This window comes from Rhincodon typus, chromosome 23, assembly GCF_021869965.1.
Source record: "Rhincodon typus isolate 14 chromosome 23, sRhiTyp1.1, whole genome shotgun sequence".
Classification (NCBI taxonomy): Eukaryota; Metazoa; Chordata; class Chondrichthyes; order Orectolobiformes; family Rhincodontidae; genus Rhincodon; species Rhincodon typus.
The window spans coordinates 4,975,682-4,992,636 of record NC_063354.1 but is presented as its reverse complement, the minus strand read 5'-3'; the positions used below and the strand labels follow the sequence as shown (position 1 = coordinate 4,992,636).

The 16,955-nt window shown below is 37.8% G+C and overlaps 1 protein-coding gene across 4 annotated transcripts in view; it reads left to right on the top strand.

Annotated features, from left to right (window-relative positions):
- cep112 (centrosomal protein 112) overlaps positions 1-16,955 on the top strand; it is a 220,338-nt gene that overhangs the window by 43,308 nt on the left and 160,075 nt on the right. The gene's annotated exons all lie outside the window — the stretch shown is intronic.

The window sequence follows — 16,955 nt, the reverse complement described above, 5'->3', positions numbered from 1 at the left end:
ATTCTGATGCAAGGCCATCATTAATCTTAAACTGTTTTTCTCTCTCTGACCTGCTGAGTATTTTTAGCATTGCATATTTTTATTTCTGATTTCTAGCAGCTATGGCGTTTTGCTGTAATTTATTATCCTTGGTTGTCTGGGCAGTATTTATCCCTCAATCAGCATCTCAACAAACACTGTTCTGGTGTTTGCATATCAGGGTCTACTGTGCGCAAATGAACCTCTATGTTTCCTTATTGTTTAAATATTATTTCAGTGACCCTGAAAGTTCTACTTCAGTTTTAGTTCTTTTAGTTATCAATTCCACATTAGTATATATTGTCTTACTTTCTTCGTGAGTTACTTTTATAACTAAATGTTTCTTGTAGCATGGCTCAGCAAGTAGCAACCTTGATTGTGATGGTTGAGAATATGCTTTATTGCTGGAAGGAAGAATAAAGGAAAAATGAAAACAATAGAAGTTGGAATTCCAGTGGGAAGACAAAAATAAGGAGACAGCTCAGAAAATTTAGATTAGCATTGCAAAGGGAACAAGAAGGAAGACGAGAGAAAGAGAGACAATGTGAATATTAGCTTAAATTGGCCATATTCACCGGGATTCTGTTTTGGAACATTCCTGGTGTATGTTTAAACTGGACGTTGTTTTGCAGCACTGCTTGTTGAGCTCAAGGTGGAGCTACATATTCAGTTAATTCTTGACTTTGCTTTAGGAATTTCAGTAATTTTTTTTGTGTGCGTACGTGTATATTTCAAAATTAATTTTTCTATATTCGTTTTGTACTAATTGTTTTTAGTTTTGTTATTTAATAATAAATTTAATGGTCTTGAATATATTTCATACATTAATTACATTCAGTTCATTTTTATACTATTACTTCACAATGAAAATTATGCGTGGAAAATGTAGGGATTTTATCTTCAATGATCTTGCTTTACAATTGCTAAGTTGTAAAGACTGTGCTTTTTATTGTTGCATTGTGCATTGAAACTGAAGAAAACTGTTTTAAACCTCAGAGATTTAGAAGGATGGCTGTATGTTTTGAAAGTATGGAATTTAATACCTGTTGTGAATTCAGTTTGTGCAGCAGTGGGTTCCAGCAATGTGCAAATGAACCGGAGCTGAAGGGTTGTTTATAAGTGAAGGTGATTGGTTTGTGGATTAGGGACCAATTATCAATGACAAAGGTCCTCTGCTTAACAATAGGATGGTGATTGGTTGTCACTTTGGTGAACAGCTTCGTCTGTGAGTAAGATCGAGAGAAGCTGGTCGGACCAGGAAAGAGAATCAGCTGAGATGCAGCAGCCAAAGCAAGCACTTTCTATCTCTGCAGTAAGGCACTTCACACTTGAAGTAAACAAACTTTATCCAGATGCTGCGAGTTGTGACTTTTAATTGGATAAGACAGAGGCCTTTTTTAAGTGAATCAGCCACCACTTGCCTCTTGCAAAATTGGAAGCATTTGGAAGGAGAAATCTTCAGATCAGCAAGAACCAACTCAACGGATTTTGGGAACGAAGATTCTGGCCTCCATTCGTACTTTTTCTTTCCTGTTATGTCTGGTTGTCTGTGTTAAGGTGGAGTTTATAACGGGTTTAGAGTTTTAATTTGTATGGTTTACATAATTTATTTTAATTGTTTACTTGTAGCTAGAATTTAATTATGTAATAAATAATGATTCCTGTTAAGTACAGAAACCTGACCCATGCTTTCTATCAACCTGGGTTTGAAAATTGGGTAACTTGGGGATTTTATGCATTTCTTTTAAAAACTTTAATTTTTGTGACAACTCCGGGAATAGTAGGGCTTAATTTCTACCCCAGTGAGTCATGACAAGGTTTGAGTGTCTTGGCTGGGCTTGGATTGGTTGCATTTGATTTGAAACAGAGCCAATGAGGATTTGGGTGTAGTATTAGTAAATAACATAGGTGAAGGAAAATACCACATTCTGCATACCATTTTACACTTGGAATCAGAAGTAGAAAAGGCTTTCCTGCAAGTGGCAGAGTTATCCTCAATGGTTTTGAAGGAATTTTCAAAACCCAGGTTGATTGACTTGGTAAGTAAACTGGAAGTAGCAATCACTGACAGAGTTAGAAAGGTAGAAAGATTCAAGGTACTAATACAGTACTTAGGTTCAGAGGAAATACAGAGGAGTCCAAGTACTTCGGATAGTGAAATGTCGCAATTGGGTGGTAAGGAGGTTACAATTAAAGTTGCGGGAATCATTTATTGTCACGTGTTCAATGAAAAAATACAGTTTTCAGCTTCTAACACTCTCATATCCATCTTGCTTAGCTCTCTCAAATTAAATATAGGTTTGCCCGGGCTGTTTTCTTAGATTCTGAAACCTTTGCCGACATGCTTCAGGCACTAATGCACATGCAACCAATATATAGCTTTGCCTACAGTTTCACAATCCCAAGAAATCTCTTCTGACAGTGAAGCATAAATTTTCTGGACTTTACCTGTCGATTTACTCTGCATATCCAGTCCTTTTTTGCCCAGTTAACCTGTCCAGCCATTTTCTCAAATAAAATGAAGAATACCTGCACATCCTTCGCCTCACATTTTGGTAGAGCTATGCAAGCAAACATTTCTTGACTGGACCTCAAATTAGTCTCAGATTCTGTCAGCACTGCCTGCATCAATAGCTGACATTTCCTGCTTCAACTATATGCCAATTTAAGCTAATATTCACATTCACTCTCTTTCTCTAAAAGGGGTGGGGAGGGGATAGGATTACTACAGAGGGAGAGAAAAAAAGAAAGGACAAAGAAAGAAAGAGAACTGGCGAGCAGAGTGGACCTCCAAATGGACTTACCCTCCCACATCTTGCCAGAAGGGAGAATAAAGGAAGAATGAAAACAACAGGAATTGGAATTCCAAGGGGAAGAGAAAGATAAGGAGAGAGCTGAGAAAATTTAGATTAGAATTGCAAAGGAAACAAGAAGGAAGATGAGAGAAAGAGAGAGAATGTGAATATTAACTTAAATTTGCATAGTTGAAGCAGGAGTTTTCGGCTACTGATGCAGGCAGTGCTGAGAGAATCTGAGTCTAGTTTGAGATCCAGTCGAGAAATGTTTGCTTGTACAGCTGTACCAAAATTTGGGGCAAAGCATGCGCAGGTATTCTTCATTTTATTTGAGAAAAAGGCCGGACAGGTTAATTGGGCAAAAGAGGACTGGATTTGCAGAGTAAATTGACAGATAAAGTGTAGGAAAGTTATGCTTCACCATCAGAAGAGGTTTCTTGGGATTGTGAAACTGTAAGCAAAACTATATATTGGTTGCATTTGCATTAGTGCCTGAGGCATGTTGGCAAAGGTTTCAGAATCTAAGAAAATAGTCCGGGCAAGCCTATATTGAATTTGAGGGAGCTAAACGAGGTGGATATGAGCTTTAGCAACTGAAACAAAGTATGAAGCTCTGAGAGGTTATTCTCTTAGAGAACTTTTTTAAAAAAAAAACTGCTACTTTCAGTAATAAGTAGACATTGAAACTGAAGGGTTGCAAATAGATGGCAGCAACGATGGATGATTGAATTAATCCATAAAACTAATCCTTTTTTCCAATATCTTCGTAAATTTGAAAAGGATAGAAAATGGAAGAGTGAAAGTAAGGCATGGTAAGGAATGAGAATGGAAAGATCTCCTCAGACCAGAAGGAAAATTGCTGAGGGTGAGGTGAAAATTGAGGGCAAGGTGCTTCCATTATAACAAGGTGAGATATGTTCATTCACAATGTTGAGAGTTGCACCACCTGTGGGGGTTGGTACAGTTCATAAAAATGAGTTTGAAAAAGAAACATGGGAGGAAAAGACCACTTGGATTGTAACTGTAACTTCAACTAAGAGATCAGAGGTGAATGCTACCAAATGTAGAAATAGTACCTAGGGTAGATGAGAGATATGAACGGTTTTTATTGAAAGGTAACATAGCCTCATTTTCTTTGAAGGAAGCATCCAAGCCGATGATTATTGTAAGGGCTACAGGAGCTACTTAAACTCTCTTGCTGGAGAATGATTTCGTTTTCCCTCCACAGTGTTCAGCGTAAGCCAAAGTAAATAGGATGGGTGCAGTGTGTATCCTAGTTCTATTGTACTGTATCCAACTGGAGTATGAATTGCCTACACTACTGTTGGTAGTTGGGGTAGTTAAAAAATTACCTGTGGATAGAGTTGATTTAGTTCATAGATTGATTTGATAGGAGTGAAAGTCATATCTTTGCTTATAATCACAAAGTCCAGTTGAGGCTGAGGAGACAGAACAATTGGAGGAAAAGATTTCCAGTTTTTTCCATTTTATGTAGTGACCAGAGCAATGGCTGAACGAAGTCCATCATCAAAGATCTAAGCAATACCACAAGTAGGTGTTAGCGTAGCTATAACTCTATTTAAGGTTGAGGATATTTCAAAGGAAATGTTTAGCATGTCTTTCATAATTGAGGCTCAGAAGGAGTTGAGTAGGTTGACACAGACAGCTCATACTGAAACTGAGAGTGAAGCAGCTCTAGAATGTTATTATATTTAAAATGGTGTTTTGTTTAGGAAGCAGAGAGATCCTCATAGATGTTCAGGGTTTGAAGATTTGTAGGTATGGGTGTGTTTGCCGAGCTGGGAGGTTTGATAACCTCCCACTTTGGCGAACACGTCAACATCTATATCCTCATAGACCTGTGGACGAAGAATGAATGGTCGTTCAATAAATACTCAGATGCTGTAAGATATTTCAAGTAGCACTGAAGTACCTACCACAGGGTGCATAGGAATAAGCAAAATCTAGGCATAGATATATCTATAGATAAACAGATATATATATAGATATATATCTAAATATATATCTAAATCTAAGATTTAGATGTAGTGCAGTTTTGTCGAATGTGTCTTGGTAGGAAAACCTCAGCATATGATTAGACCAGTGTATTTGATACCCATACCAGTTTTGAAGAGCCATTCAGTAGATTGTGTAGGGCCATTGGTGGTACTGTCATTACAAGGTGAACAAAGCAAAATTCACCATTCCAAATAAAATTATCAGGAGTGTTAATAAAATATGTATCCATTAAATGCTCCTAATCACAGGAGGAAGAATCAGTTATGTCACAGGAGCATGCTGAAAAGGGAAGAAGATAAGGGGGAACAAGTGTGTCAGGTGGTAAGAGTATTGGTAAATGATAAGGATAGCAAATGAGATGCAAGGAGAGATAGACAGTCCTCAAAGTGAACCTCCTACAAATTGATCAGCTGGCATAAATATTGGGACAGTTAGACACTATGCTCTCATATTTAGAGAATAGACAACAGGGATGTGCTACATTAACTAAACAAGACGAAGAGGTGGAAGAGTCCGGATGGATAAAACAGCCTGCTTATCAGTTGAACCCAGAAGACAAGCTCAGTGTAAACTGCAAAACCACTTGAATGAACCTAGTCAAAGCAACTGGAGTTTATCTATAATGTTGGTTCCTAAAGTGAATGGATTGACTAGACTTTGTAACCGCATTCGCTTTTCTATAATCGAGAAAAGGCAGATTTGTACCCATTTCCATGGTTGGAAGACTGCATTGATAGGATTGGCAATGCCTCAGTCTTTAACATTGATATATTGAAGGGGTACTGGCAAGTGCTGTTGGCATCAAGGATTTTGAAAAAATCTGCTTTTGTTACATTGAATAGGTTATATTAATGTCAAGTGATGCCATTTGGGCTAAAGAACATCTTGCTACATTCCTGAGACTTATGAATCAAGTTGTAGCTGTAGTGTTCATAACTGAGGAATTTTACTTAGATAATGTTGTAGTATATAGTGCCACATGAGACGAGCACGGGAGACAAGTTGAAGACTGCTTTAAGTTTAGTCAAAAGTTACCTGGTAAATTAGCTGGGACATATTGTTGGACAAGGACAAGTATTGCTAAGGATAGTGAAAGTGAAAGCTTTGAGAGAATTCATGAGGTTTTAGGAACATGTGGATTTTACTGGAAATTTGTGCATACTTTCAGTACAATAGCTAGGACTTTAACGAATCGTAGAATCGAGTCATACAGTACAGAAGAGGCCTTTTGGCCTGTTGAGTCTATACAGCCAGAAATACACTACTATCTATACTAGTCCAGAAATAAACTGAAGGCAATTTTAACAAATGAACTAGTGGTGGCTGCAATGTATTTTACCAGACCTTGATGCCAATGACTTGGGCTAGGTATTGTTTTATTACGGGATAGTGAGTTGAGATTAGAGAGGCCTGTGGAGTACTTTTCTAAGAAATTAACTTCATATTACAAGAAGTACTTTACTGTGGGGGAAAAAAAAACTTTGGGATTGTTAGCTCTTCAACACTTTGTTATCGTGTCAGATATACATTTCAATGAAAAGCTAGTTTACACTGATCGTAACTCACCAGCCTTTACTGAAGAGTTTAAAAATTGGAATGTGAGACTATTTAGATGTAATCTTTTGTTACAACCATTTAATATAAAAATTATTCAGTGATGGGAGAAAGAGTGTAATTGTGGAGGCTGTTCCTAACATAAAATGTTGGAACAAGGGAAATGTTTAATAAATGTTAAGATTGTTTATTTGCCTAAGAGGAGAGGAAGAATGAATGTAAATCTTGTATTTTGTTGTTTGTGTATCCCATGTTCTGAGTTGTGTTGATATTTATTTTAATTGTTAATTTGGATTAATTAGATGACATTGGGTACAAAAGCAACATACAACAGACTGTGTAGAAATTTGAAATAAAAGTAGAAAATACTGGAAACAGTTAGCCAATTGGATCTTGACGCCACAGAGAGCATAGATTCAAATCTCAAAGCACCCTGAGATAACAAGGTGTAGAGCTGGATGAGCACAGCAGGCCAAGCAGCATCAGAGGAGCAGGAAGGCTGACGTTTCGGGCCTAGACCCTTCACCATTTCTGAAGTCAGCCCTTTGTCTGGTTGCTAGCTTGGACTTAACTTTATGTTGTGTGCTTTTCATTTTCTTCAATTCTTAGGTAGGCTTCAGATAGTATTCAACTAGTTCAAGTCTGTTATTATACACTTGTGGAGCAGATTGGACCTGAACTCAGGTTTCCTAGTTCAGAGGTAGGGGCACTGCTACTATGCTACAACAGTGCTCAATCAGTGGGCTTCAGATATTTTCTACTCAACCTGTTCATAATATTACACACCTCTGGAACAGGTGGGAGTTGAACTCTGAACTCCTGGCACAGACGTAGGGCTGCTACCACTATGCCAATCTCATTTTACTTATCATTAACAGCTGTTTGTTCTTACTTCAGCCATGCAAATTATCAACCATGGTTCGTGCCCACTGCTTCTGGAATCTGTACGTTTTAGATTCTGGGTGTGATTTCTCTAATGTCATCCTTGTCAGTCTGCAAAGCTGTACTCAACATAAACTTCAACTTTATGAAGCTTTACAGCTTGCATCCTGTCCAACAATTGGGTTTATTCACTTATCACACCTGTCGTTTGTGACCATCGCTAGTTTAGCTCCTTAAGATATATTACATTGATTCAAAATCCTTATTTGAATAACTTTTCATGATCTTGAGCACCAGGCTACAACGTGGCAACATCTTTCATTTTAATACCATCTTTAATGCAATAAAACTTTGGAAAATTCTTTAAAGGAGTGCTATTGAACAAAGTTTGACATCAAGCCACTTAAGATGATACTCGGGTAAGTGGCCTGAAAATTAGTCGGGCATGCTTTAAGGCACTTCTTAAAGAAGAAATTAGATGTTTAAGGAGGGAATCCCAAAACTTTGGGCCTTAGCAGCTCGAGACATGGCTGTCCATGGAGGAATAATTAATATTAGCATGTGCAAGTGGTTAGAATTAGAGAATCCTGAAGGGTTTTAGCCGTAGGGCGAGGCTATGAAGAAATTTGAAAACAAAGGTAGGAATTTTATGATTGTATAACTTTTTCCAGCTGCGTGTCTGAGCCCATGTTCTCCAGTCATCTTAAGTTCACTTTCTAATCATCCCTCCTTCCCTGCCTCTATGATTGGCATGCAGTCTGCAGGTATTTAGGCCCTACTCAACAATCCTATCTATGAACCCCTTCAAAAACACCCTGAAATCCATCACTTCAATTACATATTATGTCCGCTTTTTAACTCTGAGATATGACACTGTGGTTAGTTTATTCCAAAAGTAATTTGGTGTAAGTTAAGCATTTTGGTATGTTCTAAGGATGTGAAAGATGCCATATAAATACAAGTTCTCTCTTGCTTACTTGTCATTGTTTTTTTTTCTGAAGTGCACTACAACTTTGCCATCAAATGACTGATTTAAATGTAAGCAGGTTATTTCATTTTGCTTACAAAATCCTGCATTGGGGTTTACTAGAAAAAAAGTTTTTGTTTCTTTCATCCTCATATCTGTTGCTTGGTAATCCCCTTTGATGGTCTCTTTGATCGTTGCAATAACTAAGAGGGAGTAAGAAGAGAACAAGATGATTTCATATTTTTCTTTAAAAGTAGGTTTTGACAGAGCCAAAAGATGACAAAAGAACTAGCCTTTACATATCACCTTCCACATCCCCAGGGCTTCCAGTAATGTTCTACAGCTAAACTTATTAGTTTGGAAGTGTTATCATTGTTATTACAAGCCCAAATATGAAAGCTAACTGGTGTAACTGTGTACCAAGATGCCAGAACTGTAATGTCCCATCCTGAAGATGGCATACTTCCTCAGCATTGCACCGAAGTATATTCAAGTCTCAAAGTAGAACAAAGAAAAACTTGCGATTACAAACTACTTTTCACAATCTCAAGGCAACTGTTCCATCTGTGTGGATGCAAGGCCACACAGCAATCCAGGTCCTAAACTGAAGATAACACTAACACACAAGCAATTTCTCTTTAAGGTGTGTGCATATGGGACTGATTATCAGTCTTAAAAGTATGCAGCAGATTGGTCATATCCAGTAAAGACAATTTCAAACAAGTTGCTCAGGATGGTCCAAAGTACTTCACAGCCAATGATCTGATAGCTTTGTGTGGTTCTTTGCCTTATGCTGACCAGATTTATTGAATTCAGTTTTGCTAGTTCCCATAATGAACTTTGAATAGAGAGCGACTGCATTAGTATACCCAGTTATGGATACATTTACCGAATTATCCGAGATGATACTTGGAAGGAACCACAAAGATAAGAATGATATCACCTGAGAATGCAAAACAAAAAAGGCAAAAGGAAAATGACTCAAAGATTATAGAGTGAAAAATAGCGATGGGGTTGAAATGCCAAACTGACAAAGCTGAAAAGGAATTTATGGATAGTTCTGTAGAATACATGAAAGGGAATGAGATACATACTTTATGCAGCATATGTAAAAATATGAAACCTACTTCTGGTCAGCATGCATAGACTTCAGCGGGCAGCCAGAATGATGTTCGATTTCACATCATTGATCAATGAAGAAGTGTAGAGAGCTCACCTTATTCTTATGTGGAAAAAAGTTTGAAGAGAGAAACCTGATTCATATGTAATATTCTAACTGGAATCTGGTGAGCAGTTGCAGAGAAGTTACTGGTGCAGAACCAGATGATATGATTAGAGCTCAGAAAGGTGCCAGGTGAGCTGAAATATGAAATTTTCAAACACAAGTCCTGTAAACCTCTTGAGTACTTTGAATGTTTCAAAAGGTCCGTATTCAATTACAATGTACAACTGAAAGTTTTGGCAAAAATCTGTAGATCGGGTTGTGGGTGAGGTTGTTGACTTGCTTGCCGAGCTGGCTTGTTCTTGTTCAGATGTTTCATCATCATGCTAGGTGACATCATCAGTGGAGCCTCTGATGCTTCGAATTTATACTGTTTGGTCCGTGATGTAGCCCAAGCCAAACATAGACACGCATGGAAATTCCTAAAAGCATGGTTCTCCGCTCGGTAATGCAATCAATTTAGAATTGGGCCCCATACACACACCCATACAGATCAAAACAGGAAATGACACTACTCACCATAACAGACCAAACAGTAAAAATTCCAAGCGGAGTGGAATAGCGCCACTTCATTGGATGCTGCACTAATGATGAAACGTCTGAACAAGTACAAGTCAGCTCGGTGAGCAAGTCAACTTCACAATGTACAACTTGCAAGATTTGAGAATTCTTTTTCTTTTCTTCACTGAAGTGCCAACTATTTAGGATCGGGCCTTCCATTCACCACGATATTTCTGCAGTTATTACACCCTCACCTGTCCCCTTGAAACCATAGTCCTCAGTAATGTCACTCACCAGTAAATCTCTCCAGCAAGTCCAGTGGATGGAAGTTTGAATGGATTTGACAAACATTGGTTTAACCATTCAAAATCAGATCTGGCTGGACAACTTAAAGCACTTTAGAATCTTGCTGTCATCTTTTTTAAGCTCCTACTTTTCCTGGATCATTATGGAACGTCATGGTAATACCAGCTTCTTTTCTCTATCACAAACAGTTATCTTAAATTCCTCTCCCTGTTTTGTCTATCCTGACTTCCAAGTGTAGTAGTACGCACAGACTTTGTTGTAATTCAGATAATGATAATCTGATAAGCTGCTTCTGTCAATTTCCTCCATTTCACTAGGTCGCCGTACCTAAATTCTCTAAAGTTCCAATTCCATATCCCCCAATTACATTCACTTTAATTTTCCTGTCGCGTAGACCTTGGAGATCAGTGCACAGAAGTGACCTCCAGAACTGAAGTCAATTTGTCCACAGGCCAATTGGTATGCATGCAGACCCTCTGAGCAGCTTCATGGCTTTCTTCCTGGTTTCCATCTCAGTTGATAAAGTTAAAGAGTTTTTGTCTTCTTGTAATGTGCCCCACTCAGAAAAACAGCCCTTGACTCTATCTCCAAAGTTCTCAAATATATTATACCTGTGTATAATATGTGTCCTTCTTTCCTGGAGCTGCATATTTTAATTCTTCCAATGTCTCCAGCTCTCATCAATGTCCTATGTGACTTTGACAAAAATAATCTATCTTTCCTTGTCCTCTTGCGCAGCCTTCATTACAGTTGACAACACCACCCGTATCCATTGCCCCTCTACTGTCGTAAAGATGGACAGGACTGCATTGGCCTGGTTCTTATCTATATAATTATAGTCAGATGTGATGGCTGCTTTTCTCATTGTTGCATCTGGTGTCCCCCAATGTTCTATTCTTGGGCATCTCCTATTTCTTAGTTACATACTGCCTCTTGGTAACATCATCTTAAAACACTGCATTAATTCAACTCTGTACGTTGATGGTGTCCAAGTCTGTCACACTTTCATCTCTCTTGACTTCTCCATTGTCACATAAATTATCAAGTTACCTGTCTGACATCCATTGCTAATGAGCAGAAATTTCCTCCAATTTTGGTGTTGGGAAGAATGAAGCCACTTTCTTCAATTTCTCCCACAAATTCTGTTCCCTACCACTAACATCATATTTCTCTCCATGGCAACGACCTGAGGCTGAATCAAGCTGTTTGCAATCTTGGAGTCATATTTGACTGTGAGATGAGCTACTGACTGTTTAACTGCACCATCATTAAGACCATCTATTTCCACCCAACCCCTCCCCCGTAACTTTCCCTCTGGTTCAGCTCATGAGCTGCTAAAAACTCCGTTCATAACTTAGTTGTATGCTTACTGGTCCAATGTATTGCTGGATGAGGCTTCCACATTCAACCCTGTGAAATCTTAAAATAACCCAAGTCTCTGTTGCCTGTGGCCTAATTAGGAGCTGCACAGTGGCTCAATAGTTAGCTTTGCTGCCTCACAGCACAAGGGACCTGGGTTCAATTCCACCCTCAGGCGAGTATATGGAGTTTGCACATTCTCCTCCTGTCAATGTGGGTTTCCGCTGGATGCTCTGGTTTCCTCCCACAGTCCAAAGATGTGCAGCTTGGGTGGATTGGCCGTGCTAAATTGCCCATAGTGTCGAAGGATGTGCAGGCTAGATGGATTACAGAGATAGGGTAGGGGTTGGGTCTGGGTGACATGCTTTTCGGAGGGTTGGTGTGGACTTGATTTGCCAAATGACCTGCTTCCACACTGTAGGGATTGTATGATTCTAATTCTTAGAATATCTTGGGTCACCCACTTCCTACGTGTTCACTGACCTACATAGACTCTGGATCTTGGAATGTTGTGATTTTAAAAATTCTCATTCTTGTTTCCAGATCTCTCCAAGCACTCTTCAATAACTCTCTCCAGACCTACAACCCTCTGTGCTTAACTAATTCTAGCCTGTTAAACATCCCTAATTTTAATTGTCCCTCCACTGGTGGCTGTGTCTTTCGTTACCTGAATTCTGGAATTCTCTCCACAGACCTCTCCACCCATCTTGCTCGCTTTCCTCCTTTCAGATGTTCCTTAAACCCTACCTCTTTGACCAAGCTTTTGACCATCATCGCCTAATATTGCCTGGTGTGGCTCAGTGTCAGACTTTGTATCGTAAGTCTCTTGGGAAACGCTTCAATTTGTTTTATTTCATTAAAGCTGCTATTTAAATATGATGATGTTGTTGTTGAATGTAGATCTCAGGCTGTTTTTCCTTTTGCCTTCCCATCTATCTTAGCTATTGCTATTGGCTTATATACAACCGTGTTTGATTTAATTTGAGCCCACTGAATATTGCCATTGGATTTTATCAGCTCTGTTTTTCAAATTTTCTTCAAGATGAATACACTCCAACAGCTGTGGTAGTGATTGCTGTTTTCCTCTCATTTATTCATCCTGTATTTGTCTATTCTGTAAGACAGAATCACTGCAAAATATGAATCACATGAAGAATTTTGTCAGTAATAGTTGTGTATTAGATCATTTTTCACATGCTTTCAATTTCGATTGGAAATACATTTCCCCTGTATATTTCACAGTTTCAGGAATTTCAATGCAGCTGAAAGTGACACACAACCCAATACAAATATTTATATTCATATACCTTTATCAGACGCCCCCCTCCCCACCTTTCGTGTACTCCGTACTCAGTTTAAGGGAGTTGTTGCGCTTGGATCGATGGAAGGATTTGTGGGTTTACATTTCTACAGGCCGTTGTGGGAACAGTTGTTCATAAATCTATTGGGACCGTATATTTCACCATGGCTAGTTCCAGGAAAATATTGCAGCAGGTGCATTATGGAGGATCTGTTCATTCTCCCATTTGGTAGATCCTGACCATTCAATTTTGAGTAATCCAATTTTTATTGTGTAGCTTGAACGGAAATTGAAATTTTTGCTGTTAGCCTCATCAGGGCCTGTTATTTGAATCAGTACTTGCAATTGTATAGCCCAGTTAATAGCTGATGATGTATGTAACTGTTCTCTTGACATTTTCAGGAATTTCAGCGTTAACCTCAACTTACCTTCTGTAACTGAAAAAGTGAGAGATAATTGGGAAGAAATTTTAATATGATGGAAGTTTATAAAATAATGAGAGGTATACATAGTTAATGGTAATTATCTTTTCCTTAGGATAGGGAATTTCAAGACTAGGCAGGCACATCTTTAAGGTGGGAGGAAAGAGATTTAAAAAAAACATGAGGCACATTTTTTTATGCAGAGGGTGGTTTGCGTGTGGACTGAACTTCCTGACGAAGTCGTGGATGCAGGTATAATTATAACATTTAAAAGACATTTGAATAAGTATATGAATAGGAAAGGGTTTGGAGGTATATGGGCTAGGAGCAGGCTGGTGGGACTGGTTTAGTTTGGAACTATGTTCGGCATGGACTGGTTGGATCGAAGGGTCTGTTTCTGTGTTGACCGACTCTATGACTCTGTATATTTTTAAAACATTGAATATGAGCTGGAAACTGAGATATTGTGCTATTTGATGGCTTTGAATTTAGGGTTGAATCATTGTTTTCTTTTCAACATGGTATCCAAATATCCTTGCAAAGAGGTGAGAAGCAATGTATCTGATGTAATTGGAGTTTTAAAACAATGTCTGCTCACTACTTCATTACCTAACCATCCCTGTCCCTGGCAACTGTTTGATGCTGAACCAGACTGTTTTGCAATGTTTGACTGCAAGAGGAGCTTCTGACTATATGCCATACTAAAATAGTCCATTTTCAAATCCATGACATTATTCAACTCCATAACCCCCCACACCCCCCCACCATCCCCACTTTGGTGTCTCAGCTGCATAAATCACCTAGTATAAAGATGTCTATAACTTGGGCTGTAAACGTGTATTAAAGTGTATAATTTTGTCAAACAAGTTTTCGGTTCCATTCAGTTACATCAGTAATTGTTACTGAGATCTCAACCACATGGTTGCAATTAGCAGTATTTATCTCAGAGAGACATTTGCTTGCAATGTTATACATTTAAATCAATGGTGTTTACTGCTTCATTTTTGAAATTTGCTGGAGTTGCACACACTGCTTTCTCTCCACTTTATGTTTTCCTCTTTGTTCCATGACCTAATGTCAGTCCGCTGACTGCTTCATCAAATTATGAAATGAGAAATGTTATTAAAATTAATGTTATCTTTGTTACTTTTGAAATCCATTCTATGAAACCAAGACAGTCGACACCTTGAGAACATACATTTAAATTAACAGTTGCTAGAAAGTTTGTGATTTGATAAATTAATTTAGTAATATGATACAGTAATTCTGTAATGTATTTGGGGCCCAGGAAAAATTCTATTTGAAGTATTCTAGAAATTAATAAAGGTATTTGTAGCTTTTAGAAAAAAATGTCCCTTTATCAATTATGTTTTGGTAAATTTTTTAAATGACTAATAACTGATCTGCAAACATTGCCTTTTGAAATGCACAATTGAAATTGCATTTCAACATTTTCCTCTTTCAGAAATTCTATTGCAAAACCTATTTAGACAGTACATTACATGTATCTCTCCTGACAACGCCTATGGCAAACACCCACACCCCTCCAACCCCAATACCATTTTCTGATTGGAGATTTTATCCAGTACATTTTTGTTTCAGACAAGCGCCGTGTGTCTAGGCTAGTTTTGAATAAAAATTAGTGTCAGATTTCTTTCTTCAAGACTACCACATCATCCCTCATCAAGGATCACGAACCTGAACTTGGTTTAATCCCTACCTGTAACTTGAGCTATCTTCGACCCCCACCAAATAACCTTTCTAATTATCAAAGTGTTGGATTGTTGGATTGGATTGAAAGGTGACTTGTGCCAAATGTTGCTGAAAACTCCATCAGTCAAAAGAAATAATCCTACATGGACTAGGATAAAATATGCAGGTGCTTCATGTTCTCAATGTTGTCACAGAAACACAGTTGTTTTGCTTTTGCCCACCTCAGTGGTGCAGGATTTTTAAAAAAATTCTATTCAAAAATCATTGTGTGGAGGTGCTGGTGTTGGACTAAGGTGGACAAAGTCAGAAGGCACATGGTTATAGTCAGACAAGCTTATTTGAAATCACGAGCTTTTGGAGCGTATCTCCTTCGTTAGGTGAAGTGAGAGAGAAGCATTGAATAAAGCCTCCATTAGGTTCTTGAATATCATTTGTTGGACGCGTCATAACGACAGGACAATATTGAAGGCTTGTACTTTTTGATGTTAGCCCCCACCCGCTTAAAACCTTTTACAACATTGGAGATTATTTTCCATGCCTATGTGTAGCAATATTGTAAATGTGTTCATAATGTTGTGTATATTGCTCACACTGCTTAGCGTGGATGTTGCCCAATGTATGTGTAGTTATTTACCATGCACTTTCAGTTTGCCCTGGAACAAAATAATGTCTTGCTGCGTTTCAAACAAGTAATCTTTTCTATTTTAAGAACAAGATTGTCTCTTCACCATAGATTTTAAGGCTCTTGTATTAAAAATTGCAAAGGAGAGCTCAATATGAAGTGTGTGTACTCTTGTTTAAATTTTCAAGTTGTGGTTTTTTTTATTTTGAAATTTTACTTTCCTTATTAGGTGTCATTTTCTGATTCAGAAGAATGATGATGCTTACAGCTTCAGACTGGGCTTGGGTTGTTTATTTTGCTTAAGTTCAAAGGAGATAAAGTAACCAATGCCTAAGGAAAAATGTAGCTTTTTTTTGAGCATTTTGAGAAGAAAGGACAGAAGAGAGTTTAAGGCTTATGCCCGATTTTAGATTAAGATTGGATCACGTGGAAAATGTTCATTATTCCAGGGAAAGCACTGGGAAGGTTAATCTGTGTACCTTTTGAAAGATAAATGGATCATTATACGATGCTGCAGATAAACAGTTTTGAGTACACATTTGTACAGTGGACAGTACATAATTTCATGCATTTTGTTTGGAAAATTGACAGCTCATTTGCACAGACTTTCTTCACTGAACATAATCTTTACAACTAATATTTCACTACAGTTTAATATTTGTAGGAACAATTAAATATCTAATTGATAGACTGTATAAAGCAAAAGAAAAATAATGTAACTTGTATTTTTAATTAATGAGACTGAAATTGTTCCATTTTTATTGCAATGAAATTAATCAATGCTGCAGCAACTTTTGAACATTTCAGTGAGTAAAATAACTAATACCATGACTTTATATTTGGAATATTTTATTGCTTACTGAATAGGCTTGATTTTGATTTATAAATGAGGCAATGCCAATCTTTCCTATGCAGGAATCCTGTGCAGGATTCGCTAACAGAGACCTGTTCTTGGGACCCTGCCAATGTGCTGCTCTACCAGGTGGCCAGGGATGACTTTCTCTTCGAACTATTTTTAACTTCTCTTCATGAGAAATCATAGATGCAAAGCTCAAAGTCTTAAAATTCAAACAGTGTATTTAACTCAGGTTGAAAAATGCTCTCCCCTTAAGAGGGACTGAATTCTTTTCAAATGAATAAGTTTCAAACATTGTATATGTTCATTTAACTTGTCTGTTAGAAGTGGCACACCACAGTACTGTTATTAAAACTGACCTTTGGATTTTCTGAAAAGTTGAACAATTTCTTTTTATCATCTTCTGATTTTTTTGTTTT